The sequence below is a fragment of the Epargyreus clarus genome, unplaced genomic scaffold (assembly GCF_041222505.1).
Source record: "Epargyreus clarus isolate Ecla_fem2 unplaced genomic scaffold, WU_Ecla_fem_2.2 ptg000032l, whole genome shotgun sequence".
NCBI classification, from domain to species: domain Eukaryota; kingdom Metazoa; phylum Arthropoda; class Insecta; order Lepidoptera; family Hesperiidae; genus Epargyreus; species Epargyreus clarus.
Window position 1 is genome coordinate 7,612,513 of NW_027332237.1, and position 12,556 is coordinate 7,625,068.

The 12,556-nt window shown below is 34.2% G+C and overlaps 1 protein-coding gene across 1 annotated transcript in view; it reads right to left on the reverse strand.

The window, feature by feature from the left end:
* The window catches only part of LOC140754963 (UDP-glycosyltransferase UGT5-like), a 128,797-nt gene that overhangs the window by 82,315 nt on the left and 33,926 nt on the right, over positions 1–12,556 (reverse strand). The gene's annotated exons all lie outside the window — the stretch shown is intronic.

The following is a 12,556-nucleotide window of genomic DNA, read 5'->3' on the forward strand; positions in this document are numbered from 1 at the left end:
TTTTCTTTTTATTCATTGGTATATATGTTTTCATATTACTATTAAATATTTATTTGAATTTTTTTTTACAAAATTTTTGTCATATGATTTTTGTGTTCTGTTTTAAAATTCAAATTTCTTTTAAACCAGAACCAACAATATGGTACACTTAAATATTTTCTTTTAAATAGTTTAAGTGATTTTGGAAATTAGCGTCTATGAATACAGTGAGATGACTTTATAATATTGGAGTTGGAACGATGCAAACCACCCGATAGTAATATTACTGCAGCCCATCTACATATAACTACTCCCTTTGGAAAATAACGCTTTATTTATAAACTCACAGCCCCACACTAGATTCCCTATATCGTGGGAGCCATTGACACACACAAAGACGAAGACACAAACACCCAGACCCAGAACAGATATCTAATTCATCATTCAGTATTGTCTGGCCGGGGATCGAAGCCGGAACCCTTTGCGCGTCAGACCGGTATGGTAATCGCTCCGCCACGCGGGTCCTCGGCGTAAGCTACTAGCGGTAGCAGGTAAATACTATATTTTGTGACTAATAATCATATATTAGTAAAATTACTCACTCCTAACAAGATAATGTAACCAGTTTTGACAATTGATATTGTGACTGTCATGTATTTTCGTGTTTGAAAAATATTACAAACAATTTACGGATGAAACGATATTCCTCAGCACTATTTCTTCGATTTCGTGTTTTTGCACCACTTAAATGCGCATGTCGGCATTGTTCCGCGTAAATTACACCATGATAGCCATTAAATGGCTCACAGAAATGTCAGCCGTTTAAGCCATTTAATGGCTTCCTTCAATTACAAGGCGGTGAGATATGTATACTTATCTATGCTAATAATGTAAAAAACAGCTAAAGGTTACTAAATTTTAAATTAGTCGGACCGTTCAAAGTGGGTAAAAATCGAGTTCGAAGATTCCGTTACATAGATACAATCCAAGCTAATAAAAGCGTGGTAAAAAGGCTATACGCTTGTGTACTGTTGATGTACTGATTATAATTCAGTTATCGTTCAACATTTGCAGGCGTATGTTGTAGCATTTATTTTACGATTGCTATAAAATTGTGGAGGCATTTAGGTATTTGACCACTTTGAAGTTGATTTATTTTTTTGATATAGAATTAATGTTTTTTTGTAGCAGACGAGTATGCAGTCTACCTGATGGTAAGTGGCTACTGTCGTCCATGGACATCTGTAATCAATCTTAGATTCATATTCCTACCTGAGGAATCTCGGTCCTTCAATCAGGGGTCAGAGGTTCTGGGGTCTGATTTTTAAAAGTTATATGCTTATTAGAAAATACATAATTGACGCTTGATAATGAAGAACATCGCGATACTAACACTTCTGACAATTCTTTAAAAAATGTTCTCAAAAGTGTGTGAAGTTTATCAATTCGCACTTGGCCAGCGAAGTGACATAATATGAACTAACCCACTTTGAGAGTAAAGCCGTACCCAGCAGCAGCATTACCATGAGTTGGCATAGAAACGCCACTATAGAAATGGTAAATAGAAAACTATTGTCATTTTGCTAGTGAATAACATAACTACTATCGTTACGGTATTTCTTGACAACGTCTGTCAAATTAATGACTCATGGGACCGAATTTGTATGGCAATAGATCATAATGACATTCGCTAGCGATTTGATTTCGATAGGTTTTTTACGTATCGAGTTACGTCACTACGGATTTTAGTTCTACGAGTAACCAGAGGCGCTGTACAATTTTTCATACATTTATTTTACGCAGTCGCTAGCGAGTAATACTTTTGTAAACTCATGGTAGTGCTACAGTAGGACATTAATGTGTTGACGACGATACTTTAGGATAAAGGTTACGTATTAATTATTATATTTAAACATAAACAGCCTAATTACGATATATTCATGTATATTTTGAGATAATTAGTACAGTAACGTACTTAATCGTGAAAAGCCGACGAGAGTGCTCGAAACCTAATATATGTTCATAGTAATATCTAAGTAAGTATTATCTAAGACTACAATATCTAAGACAAGAATACAAATAGAGCGCTAATTATCCCGATCAAGAGATTATGTTACCAAAGACATTCCTCCAGGAACTTTAAGATAATACGGTACTAATACTGTTTGCTTTGTAATTCTGAACTTCGATTTTATAGAAATATTTTATTTATTTATTAAATATTCTCTGTAATTTTAAAAACGTCTATGCTATGAGTAATTTCAAAATACGAAACAAACCATTTTAAAAATCTGCTGTTTGGTTAGTTTCAGAACAATTGCTCTTTTCAACGCCATATTTTGGATATGCTAATAAATTAATTTGGTTTTGGTGATTGATATCTATAAGATTGTAGAACTCTTTGTTATTTAACTCCGCTGTTCTAGGTTTTAGTATGGAAAAGTACGTACATAAGGTATTCAAACTTAGTTCTAGGAGGAAGCTTATACTTATACTACAACCATAGATTAGTAAAGATACTTCGCCGCCTTGAAATTGAATGAAGCCGCAAATGACGCAATGATGATTGAATTCTTGACAAATAAAAACATTTTTAGAGAAAATTTACGAATAAATAAATAAAACTGCGTAATTTACATAGTAAATAAATAAGTATTTCAAATATTTTAGGGACATTTTAGCACGGAGACGTGGCAAAACTTTTTTACGCAACTATTTCAATTCTCAAAACTGTGTACATTTTCTTGTAAGGAGTGAGTAATCTTTACTAATCTATGACTACAACGAAGCTTATACTACAACTATAAGCTACTTATAGTCAGTGTCGTACTTAGATTTTACAAAAAAATACCCACAATAAAGGAAGAAAAATAGCCGAATTAATTACATCCTTTTTATTCGATTTATATTACCTTCACAAATTAGGGATGTGATGTAAAATTACACCATTGTTAATTAATTACGCGGTTTCATTTACGTGAAAATTGGCTGTTAATAATATATTCTCCATGAGGAAACTTGTGCTTAACTAGGTTTTCATCATTAATGTGATACTTGACATATTTTGTCTCATTACAGATTGCTATTTTACTTGGTAAATTGTTAAGTGATTTATTTATACTTGAATATGGAGGGTAATGTTTTTATAGCATATGTATGTGCGTAAGTATGTCTCATTCTTGGCATGTCATGTAGCACAAATAGTTTGACGAATTTTTACATATGAAATGTCGTTGGATTCGTTGGAGTTACTTTACGTTAGTTATTTCTGCCTCATAACAGCAGTGTTAAACGCTGCTATGTTCTGGTTTGCAGGACGTGGTAAGGGAGACATACTGTTCCGAGGTGTTCCAGTTTAGTCCTCAGGGGTAGCGGCACATCTGTGGCCGACCTCAGGTAGGATTATCTAACCATATGTGGGGTTGATAACAAATGTCTAGGGGCGGCAGTAGCCACTTACCATCAGGAGGACTACATGCTCGTCTGCTACTTCTACTCGTATATTATAAAAAAAACTTACATAATTGCTATTTTATTTAAATCGGTCCTATATTGTGGGTAAAGAAAAAAAAATTTAACAAAAAATACAACCGACTTCTATGTCACTACAAAGTAAAAAATAATTCAAATAAATGTTGGTTTAGTACATATTTCTGAAGTCGGCGCTCAATATATTTCGTTGGATAACGATGTAAACAGTGTGTCTAATATGCTTCAGAAATATGTACTAAACCAACATTTATTTGAATTATTTTTTACTTTGTAGTGACATAGAAGTCAGTTGTATTTTTTGTTAAAAAAAATTTTTAACCCTTTTTAGTGATGACATAATAACATTTATATTAATACAATATAAAATTGTATAGACGTGATCATGAATGAAGGTAAGATCTGAATTTACATTGATTGCAACCGCCCGCTCGCAGGGCGCTGCCGCGCCCTGCTCGCTTATTTTTATATTGTCTTATATGTTCCAACCTAACCTAACTAAATAGTCAATGATGAACTGGCTTTGCAATTTCATTAGGACCTACACCAAATATCTTCAAACACAACTCAATTATTCCCATTGGTTGAGGAGTTACATATTTTGTCTCCGAGCCACATTATCAGACCCTTAAATAGTCAATGATGAACTGGCTTCGCAATTTCATTAGAACCTACACCAAATATCTTCAAACACAACTCAATTATTCCCATCGGTTGAGGAGTTACATATTTTGTCTCCGAGCCACATTATCAGACCCTTAAATAGTCAATGATGAACTGGCTTTGTAATTTAATTAGAACCTACACCAAATATCTTCAAACAAAACTCAATTATACCCATCGGTTGAGGAGTTATACATTTTGTCTCCACTACCCACTCTGATCCTCATCATATTTAAATGGGACCAACTTGTAGCAATTGTCCACACACGAAATTAAAGGCATTAAAATAGGTTCTGAATCGGCGAAGTTATGGCTGTTATATTTACATGGGTGGAGGAGTTCCCCTCATTTTCTCCAGAACCTATCGATGGATCCTAGCCATATTTAAATGGGACCAATTTCCAGCTCGTCTCTGCACAATAAAAAAAGAATTATTAAAATCGGTCCAGTAACGGCGGAGTAATTCGTGTACATACATAGAAAAAAAAAAAAAAGATACCGGCCGAATTGATAACCACCTCCTTTTTGAAGTCGGTTAATAAAAATAGAGTGTATTTTTTGGTATTTAGAAAGTTACATATTATTATGTTTATTTAAAAATAGCCTATTGCCATTATTTGTTATTTCCTACTTCTACTTTAATATTCGATGCTCCAAAATTCCCTACCTATTTGAAAATTTTAATGTGCGTTAGATAAAATTAATTCAAAAGTTTTGAAGCGACATTCGTCGGAGGACGGTTACCCGCAGAGCCGCAATGATGGGAGTTTGTGAATCCTAATCAAGGCGAAAGTAGCCTTTGGAGGCCGCCTTTGCCTCTGATGTGCGATGTTACTGTTCTTGGTGTGATTCATGGGATCCAGTACAAAAATACTTTTGTACAAAAGTATTTTTTTTTAATTAATGTATGTCATGTATTTTGTACAAAAGTATTTTTTTAATTAATTAATGTAGCATACGAGTAGTAATACCCCATGAACGTTGGACATTTGTACTCAACTCCGAAGATAATTGGAATTGAAATTAAAGTCAGATATAGATGCCATCCATCCTCTAAGGATTTTTGTTAAAACTCTTTTTTTCTTCTCTTTTATCACCTAAAGAACAGAACACAACCATGTGATATCGCTAATATTAGTCTGCCTAATGTAATGGTATATCCTCCGAGATCGAACAAATATGTTTTTTTGTGTTTGTTTTTGTTGTCTACTTTAAAAATCCCTTGAATATATTTTGTTGCAAAAACAATTTATTTAAGCATTTGGTGTAAATAAACTCAAACTACATAAACGGCAAATATTTAAAGATAAAAGATCACAATATTTCAACGCAAAATGTGAGTAGAAAATGATGATAATAATTATTTCGACGGTCGACACATTCGTCGGAATACGGTTACCCGCAGCGCCGCAACGGTACGAGTTGGTGAATGAGAATACTAATCGAGGCGAAAGACTGTGGATTGCCATTTACACGTCACTATTACTGAAATACTAATTCCATCCATCTATACATCTATCAGCCCTTTAAGGTCTACTGCTGGACATTCTCGTAGGGCTCCTAATTGGCGTCACTCCAACCAGTCCCGTGCAATCCAGCGCTTTCCAGACGTCTTCTTCAGGTCATCGGTTCACCCATAGATATATTATCCTACTGACTATGGGTTCACCTGAAATACTTATTATGACAATAGAATGACAATAATGTATTGTTATTGATGAAATGTGACATACACCTTGTTCATAAGAGTAACAGATAAATAATAATTAGATATAGTTCATCCGATGGTAAGTGGATACTGCCGCCTATGGAGATTATAAACAAACCCAGATAATATTAAGATCCTATATAAGATCGGTCAGAGATGCATCGCTATGTCTTAGAGATTATAACACCTCGCTTGTCTCCCTTCCCTCATTTTTTAAATCTATCACGCACGGCAGTTGCCACTTACGATCAGATTTTATACATACAATATTTTCAATCGTCAAATAGCTTTAAAATAAACTATCTATAGTTTTGTCTATGAAGAAAGCACTCCCTCAAATGTGTTCATTTTAATCATATGCTAAATTGTGCCATTTATTTAATGAAAGTTACAGAATGTTAATTTAAAAGTTTTCAAGCGACAACACATTCGTCGAAATGCGGTTACCCTCACGCCGCAACGGTGGGAGTTGGTGAAATCCTAATCAACGTGTGGAGACCGCTTTTCTACATTTTTCCTATTTTCACGATTATGTATAGTTAGGTGCTTTTTTGCCAAATATGTGACACGAGAGAAGAGTTAACAAATTTAACAACATTTTAATGAGATATAATAGATACGAATTTATATTCATTGAATACTAAAAAGTTAGATTTTTTAAATAATAAATTTACAAACTATATCAAAATTCAAATTATGCAAAAATATAAATAATATGCTATTACAATAATTTAAATTAAATATAAAAAAGTTAACTCCAAATTAGCGTCCCTGGGATGTGTTCCCAGAATGCTGGCAACATTATGTCGTTGGATAGTGAGGCTAATGCGCTGCCCAAGGTATGTAATACGCGTAATATTATGATAAAAATTATAAACGACTTCGATGCCACTACAAACCAATAAATCGTTGGTATGAGTGTTGAGTTATCACTTAGTTCTAAACTCAATATATTTCGCTGCTTCAAGTAAACCGTGTCCAATATGAGCTCTGAGTGTCCAACATTGAATATTACTATGATGATATAAGCTTACGTTATGGCAGTGTAAAAATACAGAAAACAGCAGCAATGACACTTTAGTCTATCGCAGGCTAGACATCAGGAGAACGAACTTAACAATAAAGAAATTTGAAACTCAAATTGTTGAAAAGAGTGTCAGACAGGATTTCAAACTTTTGTATTCACCAAAAAGACAAGTACCAAGGACGGAAGCGAAGTTACGGTACATAAAAAAAGAATTACAAATTTGTACAAAATTAAATCACTCCACTACCGACCTCCGAAGAATTTAATTAAAATTTAAATCGACCGGTCAAATTCCTTTTCATTACCGAATTACAACGGCTGTCAATTTACACTTTCCGTTTTAATTTTTTGTACATGAAAATAGTTGTTTTAATCTTTTTTCCTATTCTTTTTCTTTTAATGGTCCTTCAAGCCGGATTCAGCTTTATTCTTCAATTTGTGGTTATTATACGACAGATGTTGACTTGCTACCGCATTTACGATAGATGATAGAGCATGCAAATGGAATTTCACCATGCGATGCTAGGAACAAGATTAAATTTTGTTTACTGAGGGCTCTCTTCAATCTACGAGCGGCTTCGGATTCAGTGGCTAGTAGGGACGCCAAGCGGAAAGTAGGTCGTGGTTGAAAATTACAAACTAGATTAGGTACGTATGCAGATATATTATCATCTGGTATATTCTCAAGTAAGTCATGCGCGCCGTTTTGGCTTTTCATCCAAATTTTGAATGAAAATGTTTAATGCAAAATGTTCGGATATTTTATGCTTTTAATCTCAGTTCTTTCTATTGAGGGTAAAACTGTGTAATTAGTCTGACTAATAAGAAATACATACGTAAAATAATTTGTAGTTATAAGTTGATACAAATATGTATGTATAATTATTTCTTTCATATCTATGTCTTTTACATTTTACATTTTTTTATTTATCTTGCCTTGTTAGTTCGTTTGTATATGATGGTCAAATTTAACAATTGAATTTTAAACCAGTTAACCCCGTTGATTGAGCTGAAGTTTCGCATACACGTTTGGCTTGGATTACAATGCATGATTAATTTAGTAACGTTTTTCCATATACAATTGGTCGGATGCCCAAATATAACAGATCAATTAATATTCGTACCGTCATCAAATGGATGTCAAATAAAGGTAAACATAATGACGAAAAACATAATGACGTTACTACAAAAACTATTTAAAATATAAATTAAATACATTTACGTAGAATGACTGCAGTTAATTTTATGTCCATCATCTTTCCAACTGAGGGAGGCTTGAAGCGTACTTGAGCGCTTCATTAATGTAGATTGGAGATTTGAGGTAAGGAGCAACTCATGTGTAATGTTTCGTAACTGCCCATAAGGTTTTCAACGAAGTTCAATAATTACTACCCAAACTTAAAAAAAATAACAGCTCAGAAGATTGCCGATTTGTTTGGGCACAAAAGGTATATATAAACTTATATGAATTTTGTTCTCTCTAAATAGATGAAGCCAGAACTTAATGCAGACCAAAATCGAACACAAGGCTCAACCATGTTGCGGTCGTTTAGTAGAAATTGGTTAACCTCAAATCGAGGCGTGTCTAATATCTGGTTTAGTTACCTACAATTTAGAATTATACCAACCAAAATACATAGGTGTCCCAAAATGTATGTATGTGCTATAAATATTAATACAAGCAATGATGACCAAGTAAGCAACGACAGTGTAGTAAGGAACAGTAGCCTGATAAGCAATGATAGCCTAGCAAGTATTAAAAGTTTTATAAGCTATGATACTGTAAACATCAATAATAGCCTAATAACCAAGCCAGCCTAGATACTAACTAAGCAATAATAGTCTAGTAAGCAATGACAGCCTAGTTATCAACGACGGCCACGAAAGTAATGATAGCTTAGTAAGAAATGATAGCAAAGTAAACAATGATAGTCTAGTAAGCAATGATACTTTAGTTAATTAAATGAAAGAACTTAAAAATAATAACAATAAAAGCATTGTAATGGCTAATGGATTTCACACATCTTTGAGAATTTTTGTTAAAGATATCTTTTACGATATTTTACTTTACCGCTGCAAAATGTGAATTCGAATACAAACATAAATTTGAAGTCCCAACCTCTGATTCACTGGAGACGAGATTTTTTTTTTAATTTATCGCTCTGATAGGAACTCACTTTGAGTAGAGACTAAATCTTAGCGTGGCTTCAGGTTAAATTTTCGGTTGAGACTTGTAAATTTTAAATGAAAACAAAAGCATAGATACCTACAATACTTAAAAAAAATGGTTATCTTTTTATCCACTTTCCCACTTTCCGAACCTTTTTATCAGTGTCTATAGGAATTTGACTGTGCCGTTTTTGCTTACAACAAACAGATCCATCAACATAATTCAATCAATCATGAGTATCTTGTATCCATTATGTTAAACAGATTTGGATCGAGAGAGTATGTTTGCGAAATTCAAAGATATATGTACCGGATTAGCTCAAGCTGATTTACTTCTATTCTGAGATTTTTCTTCAATAAGCTTTCGCCTGGGTTAACTTATAGTTATAGCGGGCAAACAAATATCCTTTTTTTATTATATAGGAGTAGCAGACAACCCAGCAATAGTAACCACTTACCATCAGGTGGATTGCATACTTCTTGGCTACTTCTATGTTTAAAAAACATTCACCGAAGCTTATAACAACGGTTTATCGCTGTTGTTCTGATATGTGAGCGTGCTTATTTTTATAATTTAGGAGTAGCTGTCGAGCATATAGTCCACCTGATGGTAAGTGGCTACTGCCGCCCATGGACATCTATAATCAACCCCAGATAGGATTAGAAATTCCTACCTGAGGTTGGCCACAGATGCGCCGCTACCCTGAGGACTAAGCTGGAACGTCTCGGAAAAGTATGTCTCCCTTACCACACCCTCCAAAACGGAACACAGGAACGCCTAACACTGCATTAGGCAGAAATAGGTGTGGTGGTTATGCCGCCGGAGTCGAACTACAAAGGGTTCTACCACCATAAAAAATTGTGGTGAGCTAAATTCACTCGTTCGAAGTTTTTCACTTACATCTTCCTTAATAATAATCGCAATATTAACGTCCAAATCAAAAGAAGAGATATCCTAAAAATAAAAAATACAATCTGAGAATTATCGATTTCTTTTACTTAAAAATATAGAACAATACACATTTATATCAGTTGAATAGTGAATTGAAAACATTTTAAGCAGTGGAAATTTATATGGGCCATCGATATTGTGCCGAGCGCGGAATCATTAGGCTTTATTCAGAATGAGAATTTCTTGCTCATTTTTTGGTCCAATACATCTAAAACACGAGAGCATTTTTATGTGAATACTGCTTTTGTATAAAACCGAAATGTTTCAAATATACTAGAGGGTTTTTAGAGTAAGATAAATAAATGTTTACAATATCGATATGAATTAGTCTGGAGGAGGAAGGAAGGATATTAGAATTATTATTTTCTCTAACAGCGAAGAAAAACAGCATAGAAACTAAGTTATTGAAACAATTGAATCAACACTTGGGTAATATTAAAGTCGTCTTATTTAAGAGGAGACTAACACCTAGCAATGACATATACAGAGTGTCCCGTAAGTACCACGACAAACTTGGGGAGAACCCTACGTTCTTAGGGTCTGACCTCTAAGAGAAAAAAAATACATTAGTAAAGTAAATCCAGCCCTCTTCATATTCTTTCATTAACAGCGTGTACAAATTTGATAACGCAGTGTTTATTTTTTCTGTTAAATACTATCAGATAGTTGATCTATCATATTGAAATGTAAATTTGTTAAAGTATATCAAGGAATATTTTTAGATGTTATTTTTTTTACTATTTTTTCCCTAACTTTGACTTTTCGCAGTAAAAGAAAGAAATACTGAATTATAAGTTCACATTACCCAAAAAAGATGTCTAGTTAATAAAGATTTCAAAGAGGTACTACACTTACTATTTAAAGTTGAAAAAAGGGCTGTTTTTGCATAAAAGGGACTGAACCTAACTAAAACTATAATGGGTTCACGACGATCATAAGTTCTTAAATCCTTTTATATTAATTTACTTTCCTCCAATAGCAATACTCAGTACTCAATTCACGGATGATTCTACGTATTCCGAAATAAAATACCACTTAATAACATTTCATCATGCTTTCAGCGATTTGTAAATTTGTTGACAATCAGGAGTTACCGATCAAAATGTAATTCAATTTTGTGTCGAGATGCTACAGTGACCTCCTAATGTTTTAGACCGAACCGCCTAATAAATTATGTAGGGTGTTGCTTTAATCTTGATATTTTGCCAATTTAATGGAAACCATTAGGATGATGGTCTGTCTAGAAAACAGTAAATCCGTTTCGCAGACGAGATTCTCCGAATTATTTTCATTTTATTCCTTTTCAGTATGTTTATTTTCAAGTCATTTAGATTGCGAAGGCTCAGTGAGTGTGATATGAGTTTTAATATCTTTTATAATATAAGAGTAGCAGACGAGCATGCAGTCCATCTAATGGTAAATGGTGCTGCTGCTGATAGACATCTGTAATCAACCCCGGTTAAGATTAGTTTCCCACTGCCGTCACCCACAAGTACCCAACTACCTCCGAGGACTAAGCTCAAATGTCACGGATAAGTATGAGTCCCTTACCACATCCTTAAAACCAGAACACAGCACCGCTGAACTGCTATTATTAGGCAGAAATAGGTGTGACGGTGTTGCCGCCGGAGTCGAACCACAGAAAGTTGTACCACCTTCAAAATCCTCAAGAATTTGACGCGATACGTGTGATTCTTCGAATTCTTTTATATAGTACGAGATTTTGCCCGCGGCTTCGCTCGCGTTACGAAGTAATATTTTCATCCCCTATTTTATCCCCTTAGGGGTAGAATTGATCAATATCCTTTCTTAGCGGATGCCTACGTCATAACATCTACCTGCTTGCCAAATTTCAGCCCGATCCGTCCAGTGGTTTAGGCTGTGCGTTGACAGATCACTATGTCAATGAGTCACCTTTGAGTTATATATAATTAAGATTTTCGCAATTCTCACGTATATTTAGTGGATCTAGCTGCCAAAAGTGCGCTTGGTCTCAAATGAATTGTATAATGAAAGTTGTGTATGATAAATTGGTTCTACAACTTTTTGTCCCTGAGCCAAAACTAAAAAAGTTGAAGTTGAAAATGTGGGAACAAATTTTCACTTATATATTTGCTTCTAGTCAGTGATAATGTGTCAGTTTAGTATGTAGTCAGTTTTTAAAAAATGGTAGCTTACACTTTTTGTCTGTATACTTTTCGATTCTAAGGCTGTATATCAGAATGTTTGTGCAATGAGTCTATACGATTTATTTGTCATACGGAGATAAAAACCAATTTGTGTTCATTAACCGACTTCAAAAAGGAGTTGGTTATCAATTCGGCCGGTATCTTTTTTTTTCCTATGTATGTACACGAATTACTCCGCCGTTAGTGGACCGATTTTAATAATTATTTTTTTATTGTGTAGAGACGAGCTGGAAGTTGGTCCCATTTAAATATGGTTAGGATCCATCGATGGGTTCTGGAGAAAATGAGGGGAACTCCTCCACCCATGTAAATATAACAGCCATAACTTTGCCGTTTATGAACCTATTTTAATGCCTTTAATTTCGGGTGTGGACAATTGC